This window comes from Aquila chrysaetos, chromosome 1 (genome assembly GCF_900496995.4).
Source record: "Aquila chrysaetos chrysaetos chromosome 1, bAquChr1.4, whole genome shotgun sequence".
Lineage (NCBI taxonomy): Eukaryota > Metazoa > Chordata > Aves > Accipitriformes > Accipitridae > Aquila > Aquila chrysaetos.
Genome location: NC_044004.1, coordinates 59904644 through 59927288, shown reverse-complemented (window position 1 = coordinate 59927288; position 22645 = coordinate 59904644). Strand labels below are relative to the sequence as shown.

Genomic DNA, 22645 nt, shown 5'->3' with positions numbered 1-22645 from the left:
CAGGAAAGGAGCTCACCTCCCTTTTCCGCCACCGACAGGTCTCGGGGTCCATGCTGCACGCCGCGTTGCAGCCCCACTGCAGCCCCTGCATCAGGCCCAGCCCGACCCTGGGAGCCCGGAGCGGAGCAGAGCTCCTCGCAGCACTGCTTCTGCTGCAGCAGCCGCTGCAGCCAGGCTCAGCTCCTAACTCATGTTCTTCTCCCAGGACCTAACACACTTTCCATTTCAAAATTTATTTGCTACCAGCTTTCAACCTTTTGCGACCGTACAGACACTCGGTACATTTGCCATGTCTTACGATGTTTTGAATGGAGTTGAATTATTCTAAAGCATTATTTTCTGTGTTGTTTCTCTCATCTTTGTCGAGAAGCTGTACAAATTCTCACCTCACCATCGGAAACATTCTTCCGTTCAGGCTGACCATTCTTCAAAGGACCTTTTGAAGAAAAGAAAAAACATTTTAAAATTCTGTATTGTGATCTAGCAGCTATTTTCCTTTTTAATATGGGAGCACCAGCACCACTTGCTCAGTTGTTTTTGCCTAATGTTCATTTAAGCGTATGTGTGAGAAAGCTGGCGTATAAAACATTAGGCTAACATTTGGCATCTGGAACAGTGTTGCAGAAATTAATAGCTCCAGCTTGCAGATAACATTCATATTGACCACTGACCTATTGAACTGTTATATTTAGAAAGATCATTTAAAGGAAAATCTCATAGGCTATTGAATTTGAAGCTGTTCCAGCTACTCTGCGAGGCTTTTTTTTTCTTCCTTTTCTCTCCCCTGCAGTGGAATTCTCCAAGGCAAATGCAGTAAAATATTTTGCTGGAGGGGATACTTTACTTTCAAGACTTATTCCTTTGCACCACAAATATATCAAGAAAAAAAAAATCAAAGACAATAGCAAAAATGTTGAAAGAATCGGAAAGTTTATTTTCAATCTCAGTATGAGAGTTTGACAGTCAAGCAGGGATTGTTTGTTTTTTCCTGTGAGGGGAGGTGATTTTTATGTTAGGCAGCTACAATCAAACTGAACTAACTCACATTATTTTATTATAATATTAGTTGTTTCTCCTTTGATGCCATGTCAAGGGAAGAACTGTCCTTCCTACTTATCTCAGACATCTGCTACAGAGGAATTGTCTGTTAATTATCTTGACAGATACAAACCGAAAGCTTGTTTTGATGAGCTGTGATCTATACGATGTAAAATATATCAAAGCGTTATGTCTACAAGCCTATTTAGCATGCTAGCAGCATGTATTTGTAGATGCTTGGTCTCTACTTTTCTCCTACCAATAATTTGTATATTGAGCTAACACTTGCCTTCCTATTTGCAATATGATGGTCAGACCACCATGTGCACACCCTATTACCATCTGCCTTTCTCTGAGGGTAGAAATATGTATTAGACTATTTAATAGTCTGTAAAATCCAAACCTGAGGGAATATTTTGCTGGTCATTTCACCTCGTGCATTCTCCTCTTTATTCTCTTCTTAAAGCATGGTGCGTGACTCTTCTGCCCTTATCAAGTGTTGATATTGAAAACAAACAAATACATGTTATTATTAAAGAGATTCTTGCCAGGAGGTAAAAGAAAGATGTGCTCCTATGAGATTTGCTTACATATTCTGTGGATCGTAGATAGTATAGCTTTACATTTATTGAAATTGTCTTTTCCCCCGAGTTCTAAGAAAATGTGCCTAAAGCTATTATCGCATCTATCGACTCTGTGGGATTTAACGGACGTGGCTCCTGCTCCCAAGTGGTTGGAAAATGACCTCTATGAAGCAAAGTTCAAGCAGAGTGAAAGCTTTGAGACTGAGATTAGAGACCTGTCAGTTGCCTGGTAGGATAAAAGTGTAAAATTATATGTGATGCTCAGTTCAGTCACATCAAACAGCTCAGAAATGTTTACTGAATGAACTACACAGTCGCTAATTACACTTTCCCCTTAAGTATTCACATTATCATGGGCAACAAATACCCAGAGAATCTGAAAAGGGGAAGCTTCTAATAAGTATGCAACAATTATAGCAGGCATGGTTTTGCACCTTAATTTTCTTACAGTGATTATTTATAGCGAATTTGGCCTGTCATCACATACAGTATCTCTGTATCTCTGTTTCAGGTCTCCTGAGAAAAAGATATGACAAATTTTAAATCAAAATATAGGAACAGGAGCATATCTACTAACACTAAAATAAACACAGCCTTCCTCACAACATGGTACAAAACATTGCCTTAACCTAGTGACCTTTAGTGACCAAGCTGTTCAGCATGGCCATAGATATAATGTCTAATGATTACAGCAGCAATTAAAAACCTGATGAATCAAAGTGTGTTGAAATTGCTCTTCCATTTCTATCTGGAGGATGTACATTAAACTTGTATGCCATGGATTTTTTTTCATTCTTGCAACTTCCCTTTGTTAAAAATTGCCTTTCTCTTGATATTCACTAATTCCAGATTTTGTAACATAGTACAGAAGACTAATAATGAAAGGTCCTCCTCCACAAGCAAGGACCCTGCCGTACACTTTAACTATTCCCCGCAAAAACCTCTGGCCATGGACATGATCCAGAAAGCACAAGAAAGATACAGGGGGCCCAGGGACTTCTAAGCTGACCTTTGTAGGGCAGTTGTGGTAGGCTGACATGAGACACTTGAGGTGAGAAGGGAAGACAAGGCCATGCTAGAAGACATGCTTCACCCCATCTGCTTCCAAGCCATTGGAAGCCCATTGAGGTGCCAAGGTCATTGATAAACCCATAGAGAGAGAAACCTGGGATGATCCATTCCCACGGGCACACAAGTATTGAAGGACTCAAGGACGTGGCCATACAGAAAGAGAGGCAACTGCTCAACCTGCTGCCATTTGGACGCTGTAGGTAGCCAGTTTATGGTTCCTGTTGGGTTGTTTTTTCTTCTTTTTCTTTGAAAATGCATTTTACACAATGGGAGTCTTTTTTTTTCTTCTCAGTGATTTTTTGGAGTCATACTATGCTCTAGTCAGGAAAGGAAGAATCAAGTTTTTGGATGGAATAACTACAGCAGATAAAAAAATGATACATGATAAAACTCACAGTTATACCAAACTGCTGAGCCAGTCTAGAACTACTGTTTTGTCATCTGAATATTTCTACTGTCTACTCAAAGTATAGTTTAGTTAAACTGTTTTACGTTAGCAAATTTAGACAACAAATTATTTCACAGAAAGATATTTGCTGTAACAGTTATCATTGAACAAACGTAGCTTTATCTCTGTCTCTGATTTTAATATATACCTTTGATTTTTTATTCTTGTAACTTTTCTCAGATAAAAGTTAGCTTTTTCTTGATCTTTGTTAATTCCAAATTCTGTAACATCATAAAAAAGCCTAATTAACAAATGCAGAACCTTAATCTTCTACAATATGTTCAATAACCTGCTAGTAAAAAAAAATATGATTTTTTTTCTCTCCACTTTTATATGATCTCTAAAACATGTGCTTAATTAAAATTGATCTCTCTTACTTGAAATCTTTACAGAGTGACTTAGAGAAACATGGCCTCAAACAGAGTCATTTGAATTTACATTAGCAGAAGATCTAACCAATAATATGTAATTGCTGTTACATAGTGTCATTTACACCTAATGCTACTGTCTCAAGCATTTTAATCACGGTAAAGCATACGCTGTTTCCAGCTGATTTTTACAGACTACTTGATTAAACCCCCAGAAGTCTATAAACCACTGTACCTGGCATGATGATCAGCATGCAGGACAGGTCAGCTGAAGTTTTAAAGAGGGAGGGGGGTTTGCTCAGTATGGATATTCTGGAGTGGTGGGAGTCTGGTGCTGAGTTCTGGGGTCTAGTTCACAGTTAGAGGTCACAAGGAGCACATCCCACAGTATTTTCCCTGTTAGCTGAATTAGCCGCACCATGAACTCCAAACAATTAACCCAAGATGGCAGTGGCAGGGCCATGATATTCTGCTTTTTAAGGCTGCATGTTTTAAGGCTCTGTAATCATCCTTGAGAAATCTAGTGTAACCAGAAAAACACAATTAAAAAACCCCCCACCTTTCCTTTTAATTTCTACCCGTGTCTGACTCTAAATAGGCAGTAGCCTCATTGATTCATTACCTTCCCTAATCTCTTCTGAAATGCCTATTTTATGCTTGGCCAATTACCAAACTTTACAAATTTCTCTGTTTCATTGACAGAAGTGTTAGTTCTATCAAGAAAATCCAGAAATGCATGCCAGAGAAACAAAACCTGTACTGCAGCCAAAACAGGTGAAGGACACAAGGACATGTTCCAAGACATCCAAAGTAGCACAGACAAGTTTGCTTATGTGGAAGAAAAGTTGTAAATATGTGGAAATAAAAGGAGTACCTCTTCCACAGTGCTTTGCCAGAAGGAAAAGTCCCACAGCACTGCCATTCTCCAAATGTTTACCTTTACCGTCTCCAGGTATTTTGAAGGTAGATGCCTCAAAGACAGTGTGGCAAAGAAATGCAGCTCAGGTGACTTAGCAGAGATCCCAAGGAGCAGAGACAAATCCACACTCTGGACTGGCTGATGTATGAAAAATAGCTCAAGTCTCTCTCATGTGCAGTCTGTTAAAAAATGGTGGAATTTTAACATTAAACCAAATCAAATTTTGGGTGAGGAGTGGGATCAAGATGGAATGGACAGTTGGTTTATTATAAAGGTTTGGAAACCATGATGAAATAAAGCACTTTTTAAAAATTGTGCACATATTCCATGGCCAGAATTCAAAATCCGTAAGGAAAGAAGCCCTGTTGGAGGAAGTGATTTCCTTCAAACTCTGCCCTTCATGGACAATTTGCAGAGCTACCCCCGCGCAGAGTTTACACAGTCCCGAATCTCTTCATAACTCTCCTATTCTTGATTGCAAAGAAAACAAAAAACCTCCATACTCTATTAGTTGACAATTAATATACAAATCTTCCTCTCCACTCTCCTTGTTTTCTCCCTTCCCAGTATTCAGATGGTATTAGCAACAGCAGTGAAGAATGGCTTCTGAGGCTCCTGCTAATCACACAGCGATGGCAAGTGGGGCAGGTGCCGAGGGAGTTCCGCAGTGATGGATCCCCGAGTAGGTGCTGACAAGAAATTCTTGTTTGGTGCACACTTTCTGTGGTAAGGATGCTAGTGGATCGGCAACATGACCTGAGGTAGCTATAGTCTGGAACTGGGTCCCGAAAAAACCAGGTCTAGCTTTGTTTCTGGGAACTTTTCCTGTTTGACTTTGACAATTCCTGCCCTCTGCAATGACAGTTATGAAAAAGACATTTTCAATCCCCCCCCCCGAAAAAGTGGAAGGTCAGTTCAAAAGATGGAAAGTGTTTTCAGATATTTTAAACCTTTGTTTCATTTGTTTTTCATAGAAATTATTTTCAAAAAATAAAGACATGAAGAATATGCCCTGGTCTTGACTTCCTGTGGGCTAGGAATGGAATAAATTATGTCTTTGCATTGTAAAAGGTGATCTTTCCTCCCTACCAGTGCTATCAGCATCTGCAGGTCCATGTCCACAGGGAACAATTAATTTTTTCCCAAACAAGTTTGCTTATTAGAGTATCTGACTACCACTTTATTTATTTCCAGTAGATGGTACCCTCTTTTTGCAGCAGATCTTGAAACTGAAAGTAAGTTCCTTAAATGTATGCTATTATAGTTGGGGAATGTCAAGTGTAGCCTGCCTCCTGTTTGTGCTGGAACCAGTAGGAAACACAGGCTCTCCCCTAGTACTCACTCAGTGGGAAGTTGTAACTGGCTAACTGACAACCTGAGGAAGGACAGGTTGAATCTTCAAGAAATATTTCCTTTATATAAAACTTGAATTATACATGGAAGTCAAATATCATGTGATGAAAACAGAAAAGAGATAAAAGCCCATTTCCTTCGCAGATGCTCAGTCTTAATTTGCCTCTCCTGGTAGCACCACGTCCCCTCACCTGCGATGCTCTTTTGGCCCAGACAGCGCCTTGACATGCAAAGAAAACAGCAATTTGCCATGTCCTCTCCTGCCTCCTCCATCTCATTTTTTTTCCTTCAAAAAATCATATCTGATCGTCCTTCCCCATTCTAAAAATACTTTGTGAAATATTATTTTTCTTTGAAATTCACCTTTAATAATTCCCATCCTTTTGCTCTTCCAGCACCCAGTACCTCTGGATGGCCAAGTGGGTTGCTTGTACCATCAGAATAGAGGGCACAGCAACCTCACCGCTTCCCTCATCATGGTCAGTTTGAGACAGTCCTCCAGGCAATTTAACGATGGCTTCCCCCCGCCACAATAAACCACTTTATAGCACTCTCATCCGATTCAAATTGACCTGCAGGGCACATTTCAGTAGCAGCTTAATTCACTTTCTCCCATCGAGTTGAAAACAGTAGCTGCTGTATAATGTGACGTCTATGTCTTGTTTCTCCTATTATCTAGACTAAGTAAATCATAACAACAGCAATACAGTTGTGTGTTGATTTAAATGAAGAAATATGGTTCGATTTTAAAATAATTCCTCTAATTTATATATAGCAAAGCCTCACGCAACGTATTATGTCAATGACATCCCAAATCAAGAAGTGCAATCTTGAGAAATTGTTTGATTAACTTCTGTCTTGTAAAACATCTTCTCGTGGCAAGTACTTAAGCCTGTAAGAGCTGCCAAGTTCAAGCCAGTGTGGCTCATGCTATAAGTCTTTCTGCAGTCCTTTGGGCCACTCCGTAACAAGAGCTACCATTTTGCCGTCGCTGTCACTTCACATATCCAGTCTCTAAAGCTCTGTTTGTTGTTTCATTCTGTTCTATGTCTCCCTTAGGAACTTCTTCATTTTAATATAAATAGAGCGCTTCATCATGCAGTGCCAAAGACTCGTGGAAGGTACAACTCTCAATATTACTGAAAACAATGCATACAGATGAATTTGGCAGCAGATCACAAACAAAGGGTCTTAATGAAAAGGGGCAAACTTCCTAACCCAAAGGTACAGAAGGGAAGAGTTTGAAAATAATAAAGGAAAGGGGAAATGAACACGTCCCTCTGCTAACCTTTGGTTCGATCATTATTCACAAACATCACTGGAAGCAGATAATTATGACCTTTTGCCATACATCATGAATACATCATACAGTATGTATATTTTTAAAATTCATTTTTAATGGGATTTTTCTTTTAACATGGAAATTAATTTTCCTTCTGAACTGGGATGTTTTTTTAAAATCCTATAATATTTCTAAGCAAAAAAAAATTACATTTGTTTTAGAAAACTATGTTTTAGAAAAACATTCATTTTGGAAATTTTAATAGTTGCTTTTTAATGTTGTTTAAAACTTTGCATACTTTTCAACTTTGCCTTTTTTAATCCGCCCATTTATATGATATCATCAAGGATATGATAAATAAGATATGACATAATAATATTAAAATAGGAAAATTAGGATAGGATAGGATAATAGGATTAAAGATGCCCAGCCAGAGGCATGAACGTTGATGTGTTATGGGTTGAGAAAGCACAAAATAAAAAGGCAGTTTCTAACACTTTCATAGTAACAGCAAATAACAATAACAATAAATAATCATGATCATGATCATGATCATCATCATCATCATGTGCTACAACCACTGCATGTCACTATATGACATGGTAGCTGTGATATGCTACATTCTGGTCACCTAATACTTAGTATCAGGATAACTTTTTATATTTTTGGAAGAAAGCATCTCCTATAAAAGTGACACTTGAGACATTTCAGAAGAGGTGAATGAAATCAGGAGTTATTTTAGTTCTGCAAATTTTACCTCTCATATGTTGGTGTCTAAACCCAGTACCACTGACAGGTTGGATCTCATCCCATTCTGTATGAAGTAACATGAGGGGATCAAATAAAAGTTGGGTTTTGCCCTACCAATAGTTTCTAATGACTTAATTATGTTTAAACCATCTTGTCCACAACCCTTTGACTTTAGCCTCTTACTCAGACAATGTAACTGTTTCTATTATATCCATATGGAAATGCTTTGGGGATCGTATCAGCTCATGCTTGCATATTTAATGTGGTTGTTCCACTTTAATAGCTTACTGCATGACACTTCTTAGCATTTCTGTTTCCCTTTGTGCCTTCTGCAGTGAATACACAGGTTATCTCATATATTTACTACACTTTTTCAAATACTACGTGTGCACAAACATCCCAGCCATTTGGAAATTGCTAATATCCAGTTACAAATTCACAAGTGGCAAATATGCAACCATGAAATTCAGTAGTTACAAAGCAGAACATTTGTACATTGTAAATTCCTGTACATTTCTTAAGTTGCATGATGGGGAGCAGCAGGTGACATTATCCCGTTTTATGTGCACTTTACCTTTCTCTAACACCCCTCTCGCTCCCTTCCCTCCTACCGATGCTGCTAAAGTATAGAGTTTCATTCATTCACTTTAGTGCTAAAACCCATCATGCTCAAAAAAAAAACATTTCAGAGGATTGAATAGGACCAAAGCTGATGCAGACTTTTATCTGGATAGGTGTATTTGTATGGTTATGTGTGTGCTTATGTATGTAGATGAGAGCGAGCACAGAGGGAGGGTGGAGGTCACATTACAGTATTTAATGGACATATGGCACTTACCCTTTCTGCCACCTACCCTCTCTCCCCCTCACCACAGAATACAAGTACCTCAGAGGTATTAGCATATCTAAACTCATGACACTTCTGTGAGGCAAATGACTGTCATTACCCCTTTTTTAGAAACCAAAAATTCAGCCTGGAGCCATCTTGTCAGACCAGCCTCTCCCACTTTGCCGCCCAGCAGCAGAGCTATGGACCTGCAGGTTTCGTTTTTGCAGCCTTTCCTGCTAAACAGGAAAGTTTAGCAAAACTTTCAAACTAAGCAACGCTAAGGTTAGGGCACCTCAATTCACTGGTAGCGATGGTGAGTGGAGCTTTTAATGTCCTGGCTCCATCCCCTGCGCCCAGCGAGCGCTTGAGTTACTTTATGCTGAGGAGTGCAACGCCGATGCCCTCCCTCCTGCGAGCCTCCCCTAAGACCGAGGCTGCAGGGTTGTGATCCCTCCCTCGCTTTTGGCCAAGAAAACTGCACACAGAAAGCTCAGACGAGGCCCAGGCCTCCTGAGCCTCAAGCGCAGCGCATGGGCGACAGAGCCCCCGTACCCTGGCACCTCCCTTCGGGGAACACCTCTCCACAGGGGTGCTTCTCTCCCTGCAGAACTCGGCAGGCGGCAAACATCCCGTGGAAATCTGTGGAGTAGGAGAAGCCGAAATGAAATTTATTTTTACGCTCCACGGAAGTGCTCCTAGATGCGTGTAGGGGCTTTTGCCATAGAAGTAACTCATCTGGTATATTAGCCCTATGTTCTTTTTACTGTAGCTGCAAATTCCAGCTGTTTCAAAATCCAACAAACAAATTACTTAAATGTTAGAGAATAGGTATCATAGGGGTGTATATCAGGTAAATGCCAAGTCTTGCAAAACACGCTTGCACAGAAAGGAAGAATGAGGCTACTATCTAATGCCTTTTTATAGATTTTTAACATAATGATCTGCTCCCAAGTTACATTTAAAAAGCTGTGTAGTCTATATACTAGTCACATCTCAAACAACTATCATAGCAAATACTTGCATGATATCTGTAAGATGCCCTTTCACCAGGCCAATAAAACGTAGAGCTATGTGATTATTATTTTCAAATATACAATATTCTACTTCATAAGTAGCCCAGTGTATCTTCAGCCACACCACTTGGAGTAAAATGCTACTTGGGGAATAAAGGGGGACAGAGTCTACCTCATAATTATAAAAGATAGTGGGAATAAGCAAAGGTTGGTATTTAATCATCTTATACCATAATTGATACCTTCCAATGAGGCAGAGCATGCGGATGGAAGCATATTTACTCATAAGGCAAGTAGACTGGTAGACATCCTTAAATGACAGTGGTCAAATTCTGCTGTCACACTGCAAATGAATTGGTGGCAGAACTTAGTTTCAGTTGTCTGAAAAAAGTCCTTTCTTATGTTTTTGCTGTGTAAGTAATAAATGGTATTTTTGTGAGGAAATAGTTGTGTAACTCATATATTCGCTCCGTTTGTGCTTGGAAGTTTTTGCCTCACCTGTGTCAAAACATCATAATCTTACAGCTGCTAATTGCAGCAGAGTGGCGCCTTGAGTTATTTTTGTGGTCAGCATGAGATGGCATGTGACATTATATGTTATAGTAACCCTCAATGAGGCCTTTCTATCGTAAAGATTTTAATGCAGAAAGAGGAGGGGGTGGAATCTCCCAACGTCACTTTAATCTGTAAGTACATTTTTCTTGATCATTAAGTAAAATTAAGGTGATTTGATTATTTGTCAGATTTACTACTTTAATACTAATGCACGGTGGTGTAACACATTAACTAGCTGATACTTTTAAGGCAGTTTGTCAAAATAAGTGCGTATTAGTTCAGTTCTGACTACGCTGGACTTTTGCCCAAGAAGAAAATGAGCACATAAAAGCAGGAATTTAACATGATGAGTCATACCAATCATATTAAAAACTTACCTTTTAGGGAACACATTAGGTGATATCCCGCAGCCCATATTTAGTAACCCTCTGATTGACATTGGCAAGAATTTTGCTGTGTAGGAGCCACGTAGGGACTCCGGATTTTGGCTTGCTCTGTCTTTAAAATGCCGACAGATCAGATGTGTTCTGAGAACCACAAACAACTGAATCTTTTAAAAGAGCATTTTTTAATCTCTACCAGTTTCTTAACAGCCTATGAATAGGCATATGCTCTTTCAGCTGAGAACGTATATCAGGTTTCCTGGAAACCATCCCACTAGGGCATGACTGTAGCTCCAATATAAGCAGTGAAGCACTTAAAAGGGGGCTAATTAGCTATTTGCTGTACTTGACAGATAAAAGATGTATGCAAGCACAGAGAAAAGACTGCAAATATAGATATCCCTGATTATGTTATTGTCCAACATTTTAATTAATTTCTTAGACCATCTTTGTGTAATGTAAAAAGGTTTTAAAAGATGTGATAGTAACAAGGCTGTGGTGTTTCTTTAACTAATCACCATCACTGCAGGGTGCTGGAAATTTTAAAGCACGTTTTATATGCTCAGTTCATTGAAGAATTACTTTTACTTCTCCTGGCCCTAATTTTTCCTTTATTTGCAGAGCAGCAATGAGAAAGGTGTGATTTGATTCAACTAGTGTGCTGCCCAGAAGCCACGGCGGATGCCGTTTTGGCATGTAAATCATCTACAGAGGAGACAGACTGGCTGGTAACTACAAATAGGGGCAGATGATAAAACCTTTGGGCTCCATCCACAACTCTACGACTCATTCACTGGGTGAGGAAGTAATGCAGCTTCTCTGAGACTCATTTTAGCTACCCATAAAATTGAGGAATCATATTTATCTGTTACTTGTAAGCATTGTGTGGCTTCACACCCCACCCCCCCCAAGTTCTCTGAAAGCCTCAAATGAAATTTCCTCACAATAAGTTTATGCTTCTAATTTTAGCCAAAACCAAATGCAACGTTGTGTACAAGGTGAGGCTAGCCAAGCAAATAAATACATTAACCAAACCTTCTGAAACAAAAACATTTTGTACCAGGGTTTAGATTCCAGCAGGAATTAGGGTTCCTTTCTGGTTTACTGATAGGATTTCACAAGTTCACAACAATACACAGTCACCTTGACTATAAATCATTTTGGTGTGTTTCCAGCAGTGTCACAGGAAGGAAGGATTTGGCCCACGCCACGTCAAAATAATGGGGTATGCGGGTAAGCGGGTAAGTACCAGCAGAGTAAACAGCAGTACAGAAACCAGCAGTGTTTTAAGCTTTGTTAATAGCGAGGGGCCAGGTACATTAAAGTAGCAGACAATTTGTTTGATAAGCAATTGATATTTGACAGGCCAGTGACAGCCTTGTTGTCAGGAGATCACTGCTCCAGTCTCAGTATGTGACTTTAAAAACTTCACTAGGGGAAAAATTACAGTCAGGCAAGCAGCAGCAAGGCATAGCCTAAGGCGCTATCTGCCAATAACTAAGTCCTAGGGAAAACTGATTTGTGGCTTCTGATCACATGAACCTATAGCCTTCACTATTGACTAATTGTGGTTCATCTGGATGTAGATCTATCTTGGCTAACAAGAAAGCACTAGAGGTCTTCATTTAGCCATCGAGCTGGGTCTCTGGAGACATGTGTGCAGCTGTCTTTACCTTCTTACCAATCAACACATCAAAAGCTGCAGAATATATTTCCACTTTCAGAAATGCAAACTGCAAGTGAGATAAAGTTGCCAAACTAGACTTGAAAAAGAGTGAATGATTATGACTCTACTCCAAATACAAAAGATAAATCATTTATGACCGTGCAGAACTGTGCTATCTATATAAATTTAGAACAGATACAATGGAGTCAATTTATCAGCTGGACAGCCGCATCATTTTAATGTAACTGTAAAGGATTAAAACAATTTTAGGTGCCTTTTTTTCCTGCAAAGCATCAAACCAGAGAGAACACAAGCAGGCCAGGTGAATGCACATTCCCTTGCAGAAAATGACCGTTGAATGATGCTGTTTTGATTTGTTTTATTTCAGTGAAAATAGTATAGTTAAAAATAATCTACTTGGTGCCGTGCAAATCAGCTGTTAATTACTATGCAGAGCATCCTACCTAGTCCAAACATTATGCTAAAATTGGGGAAAAAAAAATAATTATCAAGCACTATTATGGAAGTTTTTGAAGCTAAAGCTACAGAAGAGATGGGGTCAGCAATTTTGACTTAAATCACTTTCTTGGCTTCTGCTCAGGTTAACAATTCATTCAACTAAAGGCAGTATTGGCAAGACATAGAACACCATCACTGAAGGAGCTGAGCTCCCTCATACTCCATCAATGCTATCAGAGTTTAAAAGTCCACAGCAATTTTAGGGCTCAATTATAGTTTGACTCAACATCCAGATTTAGGTCACGTTGGACTTAATAGGCAAACAGTTTGCTTCAGTCCCAAATGAACAAGAGTTTTGTGACATCCATTAATCAAGGCAGGACCAGCCAGTGCTGGATTTGACTCTCAGTCTCATAATACGAGGCATACCCAAACCACCACTGTGTTTTCTTGTTCGTACTGTCTCGGTAAGTCAGGAGAAAAGTTTTTCTTGTGAGATTTCTGTTTCCTCCCAGTCCAGAAGAATGAGAGTACAGAGGGGTGGAGAGTCCTTGCAGGATTTCAGTATCTCTGTGTGTCAGCTTGGCTACAGAGGGGAAATGGCAAATATTTTTGCCATTTAGCATTCTGCCCAGTTAAATTTGGGTTTGCAGCCTGGCAGAGAAGAGAAAATTGAGCACATAAAATTAAAAGCAGTGAAAAGATCCCCTTAGAATGTCAATCCTGAAGCTAACTTTCCACATTATTAGTTATATTAATGGATATGTCTTTCTGGATCGCCTATCTTGACCGAGATCAAAGAGGAAACTAAAACTCGCTGAGCAGTCTGGGTCTAGGAATTATTAGAAATTTAGAGGGAGAGATGTTTAAATTTAAAACCTGCTCTTCAGGGCAGATTGTTCTATGTAGGTAAAATTTGTGAGGGTGTTTTCAAAGTTCTTAAGGTTTAACAGAATAAATTTCTGCATCTGTCAAGGTGTACCTCTTGCTCTTTATCATTATTACTACCAATTTTGATCTAGCACACAGATGTGCCTTTTTTTTTTTTAAAGTTACATATATATACATCTCGCATTTCTTTTTGTTGGACTTCCACTGTGAAGCTTTTGCCCAATAGAATTATGATAAAAGAAAAAAGTTCTTACAGGCAGGGCAAGCAGTTCAGCCTGTTCCCAAAGCTGCCACATCCTTCTTATTACAAGACCTTCTTTTCACGTTGCTTATAATATTGCAAAATTAACTCCCAAGGATAACATTTTCCACACTGACAAAATTACTCTGGAAAGTATCTCGAGATCTTGCTTCTTGTCTTTGAAATACAGGAATGCCTTTATACTCAAGGCAGGGACGGTTTGTTACCACTTACTCAAAAATGCCTTCAGTTGGCCCAATTGTAAAACTTTGTGAGAAAAAATAAAAAAATAAAGAAAATCACACTTCAGTACAGTCTCAGTAAAAATAGCTTCCACTTTTAAATTTTTTTTCCAAGTGAGATCTCCAAAGATTTCAGCTTACTGAACTCACTCTAACCCCCACAAAAGACAGGACGGGCACAAACCCAGGGGAAGGGTGACCTGGAAGCGTTTCTCAAATTTTCTCCCAAAGGGCTGCTCCTCTCCAGGGTTGCTGCCAGGTACTGTAGCTAGGAGCAGGGCATCACCAGCATTTCTCGTGCTCCTTGTTACGGCTCCCTGTGCAGATGGGGAGAAGCCGCTGGAGATGGAAGCCAGCACGATGGAAAACTACAAGGAGGCAAACGGCGAGGTTGCGAAAAGGAGCCTGGTGGGCATGCAAGCGGAGAGAAGAGAGGAAAAACTGTGATGAGTATATAAAATACTACAAATCTATAAAAGAGAATGGGGTAGGGGGAGGATAGATGAGATTTAATGAGAAATTTGGAGCTAATTTTTTTTTTTTTTTTATTACGAAACACTACTTTACCAAGCTTGGAACTTTCTTGCAGATATTATAGTTTTCCTATTACACTTCATTCAGGAAAGGGTTCTCGCCACCCAAATGGAAATTTTGGAAGGAGAAAAAGGCTGGGGGAAAAGAAGGGAAGGAGAAGAGAAAACTTATCCCAGAATAGCTCAGTGTTTCAAATGTTTGCCTAATTCAGACCTGGACTTGAACCTCAGCCTTCCACTTTCTACAGAAATACCCTAACAGCTAGTGCACCGGTTGCTCCAAGGAGACTCTTTTTTTCAAAAGCTTCTACACAACAAACTACTCTTCAATTAGAAAATGCTAACATGCAAAATCCCTTACTTACTCCAGTTCCTCACTCCTCCACCCCCCATGCCTTATAATTCAGCATTTAATGATATAAATGTGTGTTGTTCTCTCAAGTCTCCCTCTCCTCACTCGATGTGCAGGATCAAGCTGCTCTGGAGATAGATCCAAGCTTTGAAGGTACCAGCTGTAGTACCCTTGCTTCATCTACCACAAAAGCTACCAAGTCTGCACAAAAGGAAGCTGACCGCCACAGAATATGACGAGAGGTGATCTCATCTCGTCATCAGAGCAGTTCACACTTGAGAATTAGCTTCTTCAGAAATACGCATCTCTAAAAGAAAACCTTTCACAGATGGACACTAACCAGGCATTTCTGCCTAGGCACCTGAACACAAGCTGAGGGTGCTGATCTGCAGAATATACTGCTCCTGTGTATGCTTTGTGTGTTTTAAGGACATACCGTGTATTCTGAAGAAAAAGAAAAGAGTAAAACAAGTTCTGGATGAGGAGGCACAGGACTTCTTTAACCCTGAAATGTCAAACCTAAATAAAAGGTTGTTTCTGTAACAAGCAGGAACTTTGCTTACAAAGAAGTACACACAAAACAAGGAGGAAGGTTATTGTGTTTTCTCATGTTAAGCCCCTCAAGTTTCTTGGTAACTGTTTTGCAGACTGGATAGCTGCTTTGTGAACAAATTGCCTTTCTTCCCATTTGGAATTTGAACTCTCCGACTTTCTGGAGGAAATACCCTGAATCACTCTGATATTCTATGACAATTTAAAAGCAACTGAAGAAAATACTTGGCACATCATAACATTTGTGATATGCCTCATTTCTGAAAATACCTAAGCATAGAAGCCAGACTCCTGAGACAGAGTCTGTGCAAACTGCCTTTTTTTTTTACTACCTCTGCAGCAATTTGAGAATTGGTTGGGTAAAATGACCTTTTCTACTCCTAAGAGTTGCACATTTTTAAATTACTAGGGCAGTAATTTCCATAAAAAAGACATAAATCTATTCATATAATATAAACCAAAATAATTATTTTTTTAATCTATTTGCAGAACTCTGAAACTCCAGAGACATAAAACCCACATAAGGAACATAAGTAAACTAAGAAGTAAAGCCCAGCTAATTTCACCATGCTAGAAAGGAGATTGCACAGTTTTGGTAAAACCTTAGATTTCATCAAGGGAGAGTCTTCAGAATTAGAAGATGCAGCAGCAGGCTGGCACATACCAATGCCAGCCCTCAGGAGGACAGGTATGAGGAGGACTGGTGAGCTTTTGAAATGGGATGCAGCTCTAGTTCTAGTGGGTCAGATCTCCTCCACCTTTTCCCAAAGAGTGTTTAGGAGGCTGAAGGCAGCTGTAAATCGCCTCTGCCAGGGATACAGCAGCCACACACCTCCTTGGCGGACATAGTTTATGCTTAGCTAACGAGTACAGCTGTGGTTAGAAATGGCAGCCTGGCGTTCAATCCCATTTCTCCTGAGCTCCTGCCATCCTTTTGCAGGAAGCCAAGTCAGCAAGGCCTAGAGTGCTTCAGGACTTCCCCTTCTACATGCTGAGGAAGACACAGGATCATGGTTTGATACCAGGCTCCACTTGCAATAACTAAGGCACACAAGAGGTTCCCAATAACATCTCCTCTCTCTTTCCTTTTGCTATCCCAAGAGCACAGCTAAACAACTCCCCCCATAGGTATTATAGGTATTACTTTTTTTTTTTTTTTCATCAATAATAAGGTAATTCCAACACTTTCAGCACGGCAGACTGTCACATGAGAATGATTACTCTAATATGTGCCATGATTGATAAAACCTGAAGGCATTACCTCAAGTATTGTTTCTAGAAAATGAGTGAACTCTACCCATAGTAACCCCCCTCAAAAACATATCAAGCGGGATTGGCCCAAAGCTCTGTGGTGGGACATGTCCCTCGTGCTGGAGACCACTGGTTTACCCGTCTCCATCTGCATAACACACTGCCACTGTTTCTCAGCCATCCTCATGAAATCCAGAGCCTTGAGAAGAAACAATTGGTCCAAAGGACAGAAACTTTTAATTTGACCACCATCGCTAACATCCTAACACTGTTTAGAATACATCAGATGATTTAATGAGGCCACTACTAAGCGTTGTAACCAAAGAGATTAATTTGAGGACTAGTGCGTGTCCTCAAAATCACACTCAGCACGTGTGTATCACCTACCTCATTTTTATACGCTTCTTTCCTTTTTCTTAGCTCTGTTTACCAAGGAACATTTCATTCCCCCACAGGTACAGTTTTCCAATTATTTTCTGCCTTACAGATTAAGCACTATATAATAATAAAAAAGACACCACCTTGTTTGGTGAAAGAGACCTGTCTTACACTTTGCTAACATTATAGCCAGATTTCACGGTCATGGGAAAACAAAACACCCCAAATGGAGCAGTTATTAATTCAATAAATCCAGCTGCTCTCAGTGCTCTGGGCAAAAGGCAAAGTTAAAAGCAGCTGCTCATTGACGACATGTGCGACCTGACCAGGGGAAGGTAGCTGTTTTAGCACATCATCCACCACTTTGAAGGCTGACTGCACTCAATTTCTTAGACAATCTACACACCATTTTCAGTTCTGTACCTCCATAATTTATCACAACAATACCTCAAGCATACAGATGGGGGGTGGGGGGTGAATGAAAGCAATTTACAGTATCAAGATGAAAGAAGCTGGACGGCTCAAGAAGACCTACTATGTAAATCATATCCACAACTTAAAGGAATGTCGCCATAATATTCTGGAATTAATTTTTCCAGCATTCCTATATAGGTCACACAAAGGTAAATGTAGTTTCCTCCTCCCCCTACCACTATATCTGGAGTTGTTTATCAATATGTTAAAGAGGAAATTGATTCTACCTCCCCTTTTCTACGTGGACAATAAGAACCTTATGTATAAAAACTTTGGATAAAAATAACAGCAATCAGTAAAAATTAGTGTGCAATCTGTCTATATGTCTTCCCTTCAGATTTTTGGACACATCCTTCAAAAGTTACTCTTCATGATCCTCAAGATTAAGAAAGGAAAATAATCTTTTCCCACCAACAGCTAGATCACACACAGTGTATCCCACCATATCTTACCAATCCTAGCTAACTTCAAAAATGCAAAAAGTTATGCACAGCCTTCATAACTTTTCTAACAAATTAAATATGTGAATTTAAAACCATTATTTTTTACTTGATTTCAAACACAGGTCTATATTTTCGGTTTCCTAAATTATAATTGCTAAATATGTCTGATTAATCAAAGCTGTGCTCTCCAATGGGAAAACACTGATTTTCCTTCATAAGACTATGTGCAGATATAACTTTGATTTTTTATTGATGTTTAGGTAACCATCTTTTGCACACAAGTTTATTTTTTCTGTGTTCAGCAGGTGCACCATGTATCCCAAGGAGAGCCAAAAGTGTGTGTGCAAATCTCTTTACACAGTTTTTCCTCTTCTCTCAATTATCAATGACATATTTATCTAAGAAACCTCTGAATTTAACTACGATTATTGCGCGCTTCTCAGCACTTGAACTGCAATCTGTCTCTCAGTCTCTCTTTCCCCCAGGATTTACTTTTAAAGGTACAAGCATGTTAACAGTTTCAAACAGCTGCTATGGAAAAAAATCATCATGAATGTTTCCTTCTTCCTCCTGAATTGTGGATTTAAATCTCAAAATACACTGAGGCTGAGTTGCAAGAAGCAGTTGCAGTTACAGGATTAACTCCAGACACCTCCTGCTCCAGCAGGCTCGAAGTTGGGGCTTATACCAGTGGAAAGGTGATACAAGAGATATTCATCTCTTGCTTTCCACACTGGTGGGTCCTGACATTTTGGGTCAAGCAAACTTTTAATGAATGGGAAAACTATTTGAAGTTATATTTAAGTATTTCTAAATATATTCAGTGTTTTTCTCTCCTTCCAAGGAATATATTTTTAGGCTTCAGGCAGCCAGTTTTAAAGACAAGAGGCTTCTGAAAAGAACACAAACTAAGACTGTATTTCAGCAGAATATGTAGTACATTTGTAATATGTGGTTTCACGTAGGAGACGTAACCCATTCCCATAAAAAGGAAACGGGATGAAGAGATTAATATCTCTTGTATCACCTTTCCACTGGTATAAGCCCCAACTTCGAGCCTGCTGGAGCAGGAGGTGTCTGGAGTTAATCCTGTAACTGCAACTTCTTCTTGCAACTCAGCCTCAGTGTATTTTGAGATTTAAATCCACAATTAATAACATATTAGCTCTTGAATGGATAATCCCCATATCTCAAACCATGCTTCACCTCAAATCACCAGATAACCTTCTGCGTGCACAACAGTCATATCCCCACTGAATGTCTAAACGTTGTATTTCTAATACCATCCTTCACGTAGGCACGTGTGTAGACCCCATTGCTCCCTACCCAATGTACTTCGGACACAGGCTATTCAATTTAACATTACCATTACCTCATCGTTCATTTAGCAAAGTAATATATAAAACTGTGCTTGCAGTACTATGGCTCCTTGCTGAAATCACCTACTCCCAGTTTGACTCCACCGTACTACAGAAACTGACTTAAAATTACAATTTGATTTTTTTCCCATCTAGTTCTAACATGTCACTTTGAATGTTCAGATTTTTTTTAATTTTCCCAGGGCAGATCCTCCCCGTGAGACCCTGATAATCTTGCTAATAGTTAATTCTTAACCATTGGGCTACACATAACAATACCATTGTATTCTGGGGACTGATCATCACACTGCATTTCACTGAGGCTCCGCTGGGATACACAGTGAGTGAATCACCAGATTTAAGGCTCACAATGTCACAAACAAGTATTTGCCACCTTGCCTAGCTAAACAATGTTGCCCAGAAAATGCAAGTGGAACACGGAGTATTTCACAGTTCTTGTCTCAACATTAAAAGCTGTTCAGACGACATTTCTGGCTTTCTAAAAACCCCAGACAGTCCAATGTGCCTCATTGGTCTTTACAACCATGCAAGTGTAAAAGGTTTTAAAAGGACTTCTGTTAAAAAGCAGTTGATAACAACTTACAATACTGAAAAATAGTATAGTATCTACCGGATCTCCACATTAAATAGTAAAGGCCCTTCCCTACTGTAAGCAGGCCTGTACTAGAAAGTGACTGAATCAATACCATTATTCATACAGAAGTGGACTAATTTTTATGAACAAGGATGAAATTGTGCCTCAGGATTCAGCTTCCAAATGTGCATCACTGTTAGCATTTTACTAATAAAAAAGCTATAATTTAACTAAAGTTTTGGAAATTGATATATTTTCTTGCTATACATAATAAATCATTAATTTTAAAGTTATTGATATCTTCTCCCTTGCTTTTACATAGAGAAATACAGAAAATAAATTCTCACCTGATTATTTCTCATAGGGTTGTATTATAGTCTTACCTTGAACCTGCGGTGGGCTGGGGAATGGTTTCAGTCACTTTCTTTACAATTGAAGGTTATGGCTCATGGTCCATCGCCTGCGCTAGGTCCAAGTAGACTGCCCGGGTGAATCAGTGTACCTAGGGCACAGGGAGAAGGAAAGGGAGGAGCTGGCAGAGCTGCCATCACCAAGAGTCCAAAGAGCAGCAGGTCAAGACTGATACACATGTTAGATTTACAGCACCTGCACTAAATTTGCACCCTGTCTGTTCAGGTATGAATGACATCCAGCGACACTTGGACAGCCATCTCGAAGAAGGAGGGAGCTGGCTGTATGTGTACAATGAATCTGATCAATGGCAAGTCCAACACGGCTGGCTCAGGGGCTTGAAATTCACCCTGTATTAGCAACACCTATGTCTGCAGGGTTTCCAGACCTTGCAGAAATCCTGACTTTCCCCTGGCATTTCAGCTAGATGAAGATATCTTTCTCAAGCAGGTAGCAACAAATGCATCATCGTTTTCTGCAAGGCATATGGCACCTCTTGTATTGTACTGCATCACCTTACCTGCCTGAGTGCTAGGGGGACTGTGAAGCTGCTCAAGTCAGATGTTTTAACATGACAAATTTTATGATATGGGGAAAGGTAATCGAGAGAGGAGAAACAAGTGCTCGCGGCAGTCACTGGAGTAGGACCTGAAGGTTTATGGCACTGGACCTAGAACTTCTGTCAAAGAGCTGAGGTCAAAAGAAAGTTGGTACCATACTCCACCTAATTTCACATCGCTCATTGAAGTGGCGTGAATCTGTTTCTCCTTGTTGCAAATCAACAAAGATTGAAAAGGAAGAAAAGGAGTTTAGGGTTGCGAGGTGGCTCCTCAGGCCACCGGGGTGCTGAAACAGCGTGACCTTCCCTTGTAGTGCTGCAGGAGCCGGGAGGGAATGGTGGCCACTGCCCCCAGCTCCTGGTCGAGCCTAGGCAGAGGGGGTGAGGGACATTCCACAAGCTCTCCCAGGAGGCTGGTTCATCTCTGTCCCAGCTTTTTTAACCTCTATAGCTGCAAAGTAGAAAGACAGAAAATGTGCACACAGCATAACTCTTGTACTGTGCTCTCTTTTAGGAGCTCTTCTGCTGCAATAGCGTTCAGAGGGGAGGGAAATACATTCCTTTCGACTTAGTTTGTTTTCCCACGTGGTGACTGTAACCACTTATTTTCCATGTTCTTGGGCTCAGGCTTTTTTCCTCTTTCACTACCCTCTATATTTTGGATAGTCCCTGTCTCGATCTGGAAAGAGTAGCAGAAAAGTCTTTGGTGCTCGAAAAATTCTCGAGTTCTTATTATGCGATTCACAGCAAAGATATGTGTATAATTTGTATTACAATTATTGCCAAATAATCACATCATGAATGTTGTATTCCTGCTGCCTTAAGATAGCTGTCAAAACTTAAAGAAGGAAAAACAACTTAACAAGGAACAGAAAAAAAAACCACAGTAATTTGTGCACCTTAAGTACTAGCTGTTGGAGAAAACCTCCAGTTGCAGTAGATTTTGTAATGCAAAAGTTTCCCATGCAAGTTCAGAAGAGAGAGCTTCTGCTCAGGCAATTTTATAAAATTAGTAATCAGTGCTCTGCCTGTAATCTGGAATCCAGTTGTAGGACAAATGCACCTCATTATCACAGCAATACGTATTTTTATTTCTAATTACTCCTCTTCTTACAAATACAATCAGATGGCTGAAAGTCAGCTTTGCTTTTGTTCTTCTGCTGTATCAGCCATTGTAGTAGAAGGGGAAGGAAGCTGTGACACTCAGGCAATCTCACTTTCAAGGGATGGGTCCTTCTAGGGATAAGGAAAGAAGACAACGGCTGCATTTGATGGCATATGTGGTACTAACATGAAAAATAATCTTCTTTTTCTACAGCTAACTAAATGCTGTGTGGGATCCTGAGCAGATATAGGTTAGTGTATATATTTGTACTTTATAATTACTGACAAATAACTCCCACTAGCTCATGACAGCTGATGGCCAGTGTCATTGTAAATGACAAGGCTTGACTCCTCTATTATGATCAGTTTAAATTTGGTGGTTTTCCCTGTGTGAGCTTTAAAAAAAAAATTTCCAAGTGTTTAAATTATGTTTAATCTGATATATTGAATGTCCCTGAAGACTTACTCTATAATAGCTTTCTTTAGAATGATACACTAACTCCTTCCCCCCCACACACCATTTTTCCTTTTCTTTTAAATAAC

At 39.7% G+C, this 22645-nt stretch overlaps 1 long non-coding RNA gene across 2 annotated transcripts; it reads left to right on the top strand.

Annotated features, from left to right (window-relative positions):
* The first annotated feature begins 10235 nt into the window (after positions 1–10235).
* On the top strand, positions 10236–22354 carry LOC115347708. 2 transcript variants are annotated; one of them, XR_003925589.1, is made up of 4 exons: positions 10236–10341; positions 11215–11390; positions 11769–11834; positions 22317–22354. It is a non-coding gene; the product is annotated as an uncharacterized LOC115347708 (long non-coding RNA). The 2 variants fall into 2 exon arrangements; XR_003925588.1 differs by lacking the exon at positions 22317–22354 and adding an exon at positions 15094–18576.
* Positions 22355–22645: the final 291 nt, after the last annotated feature.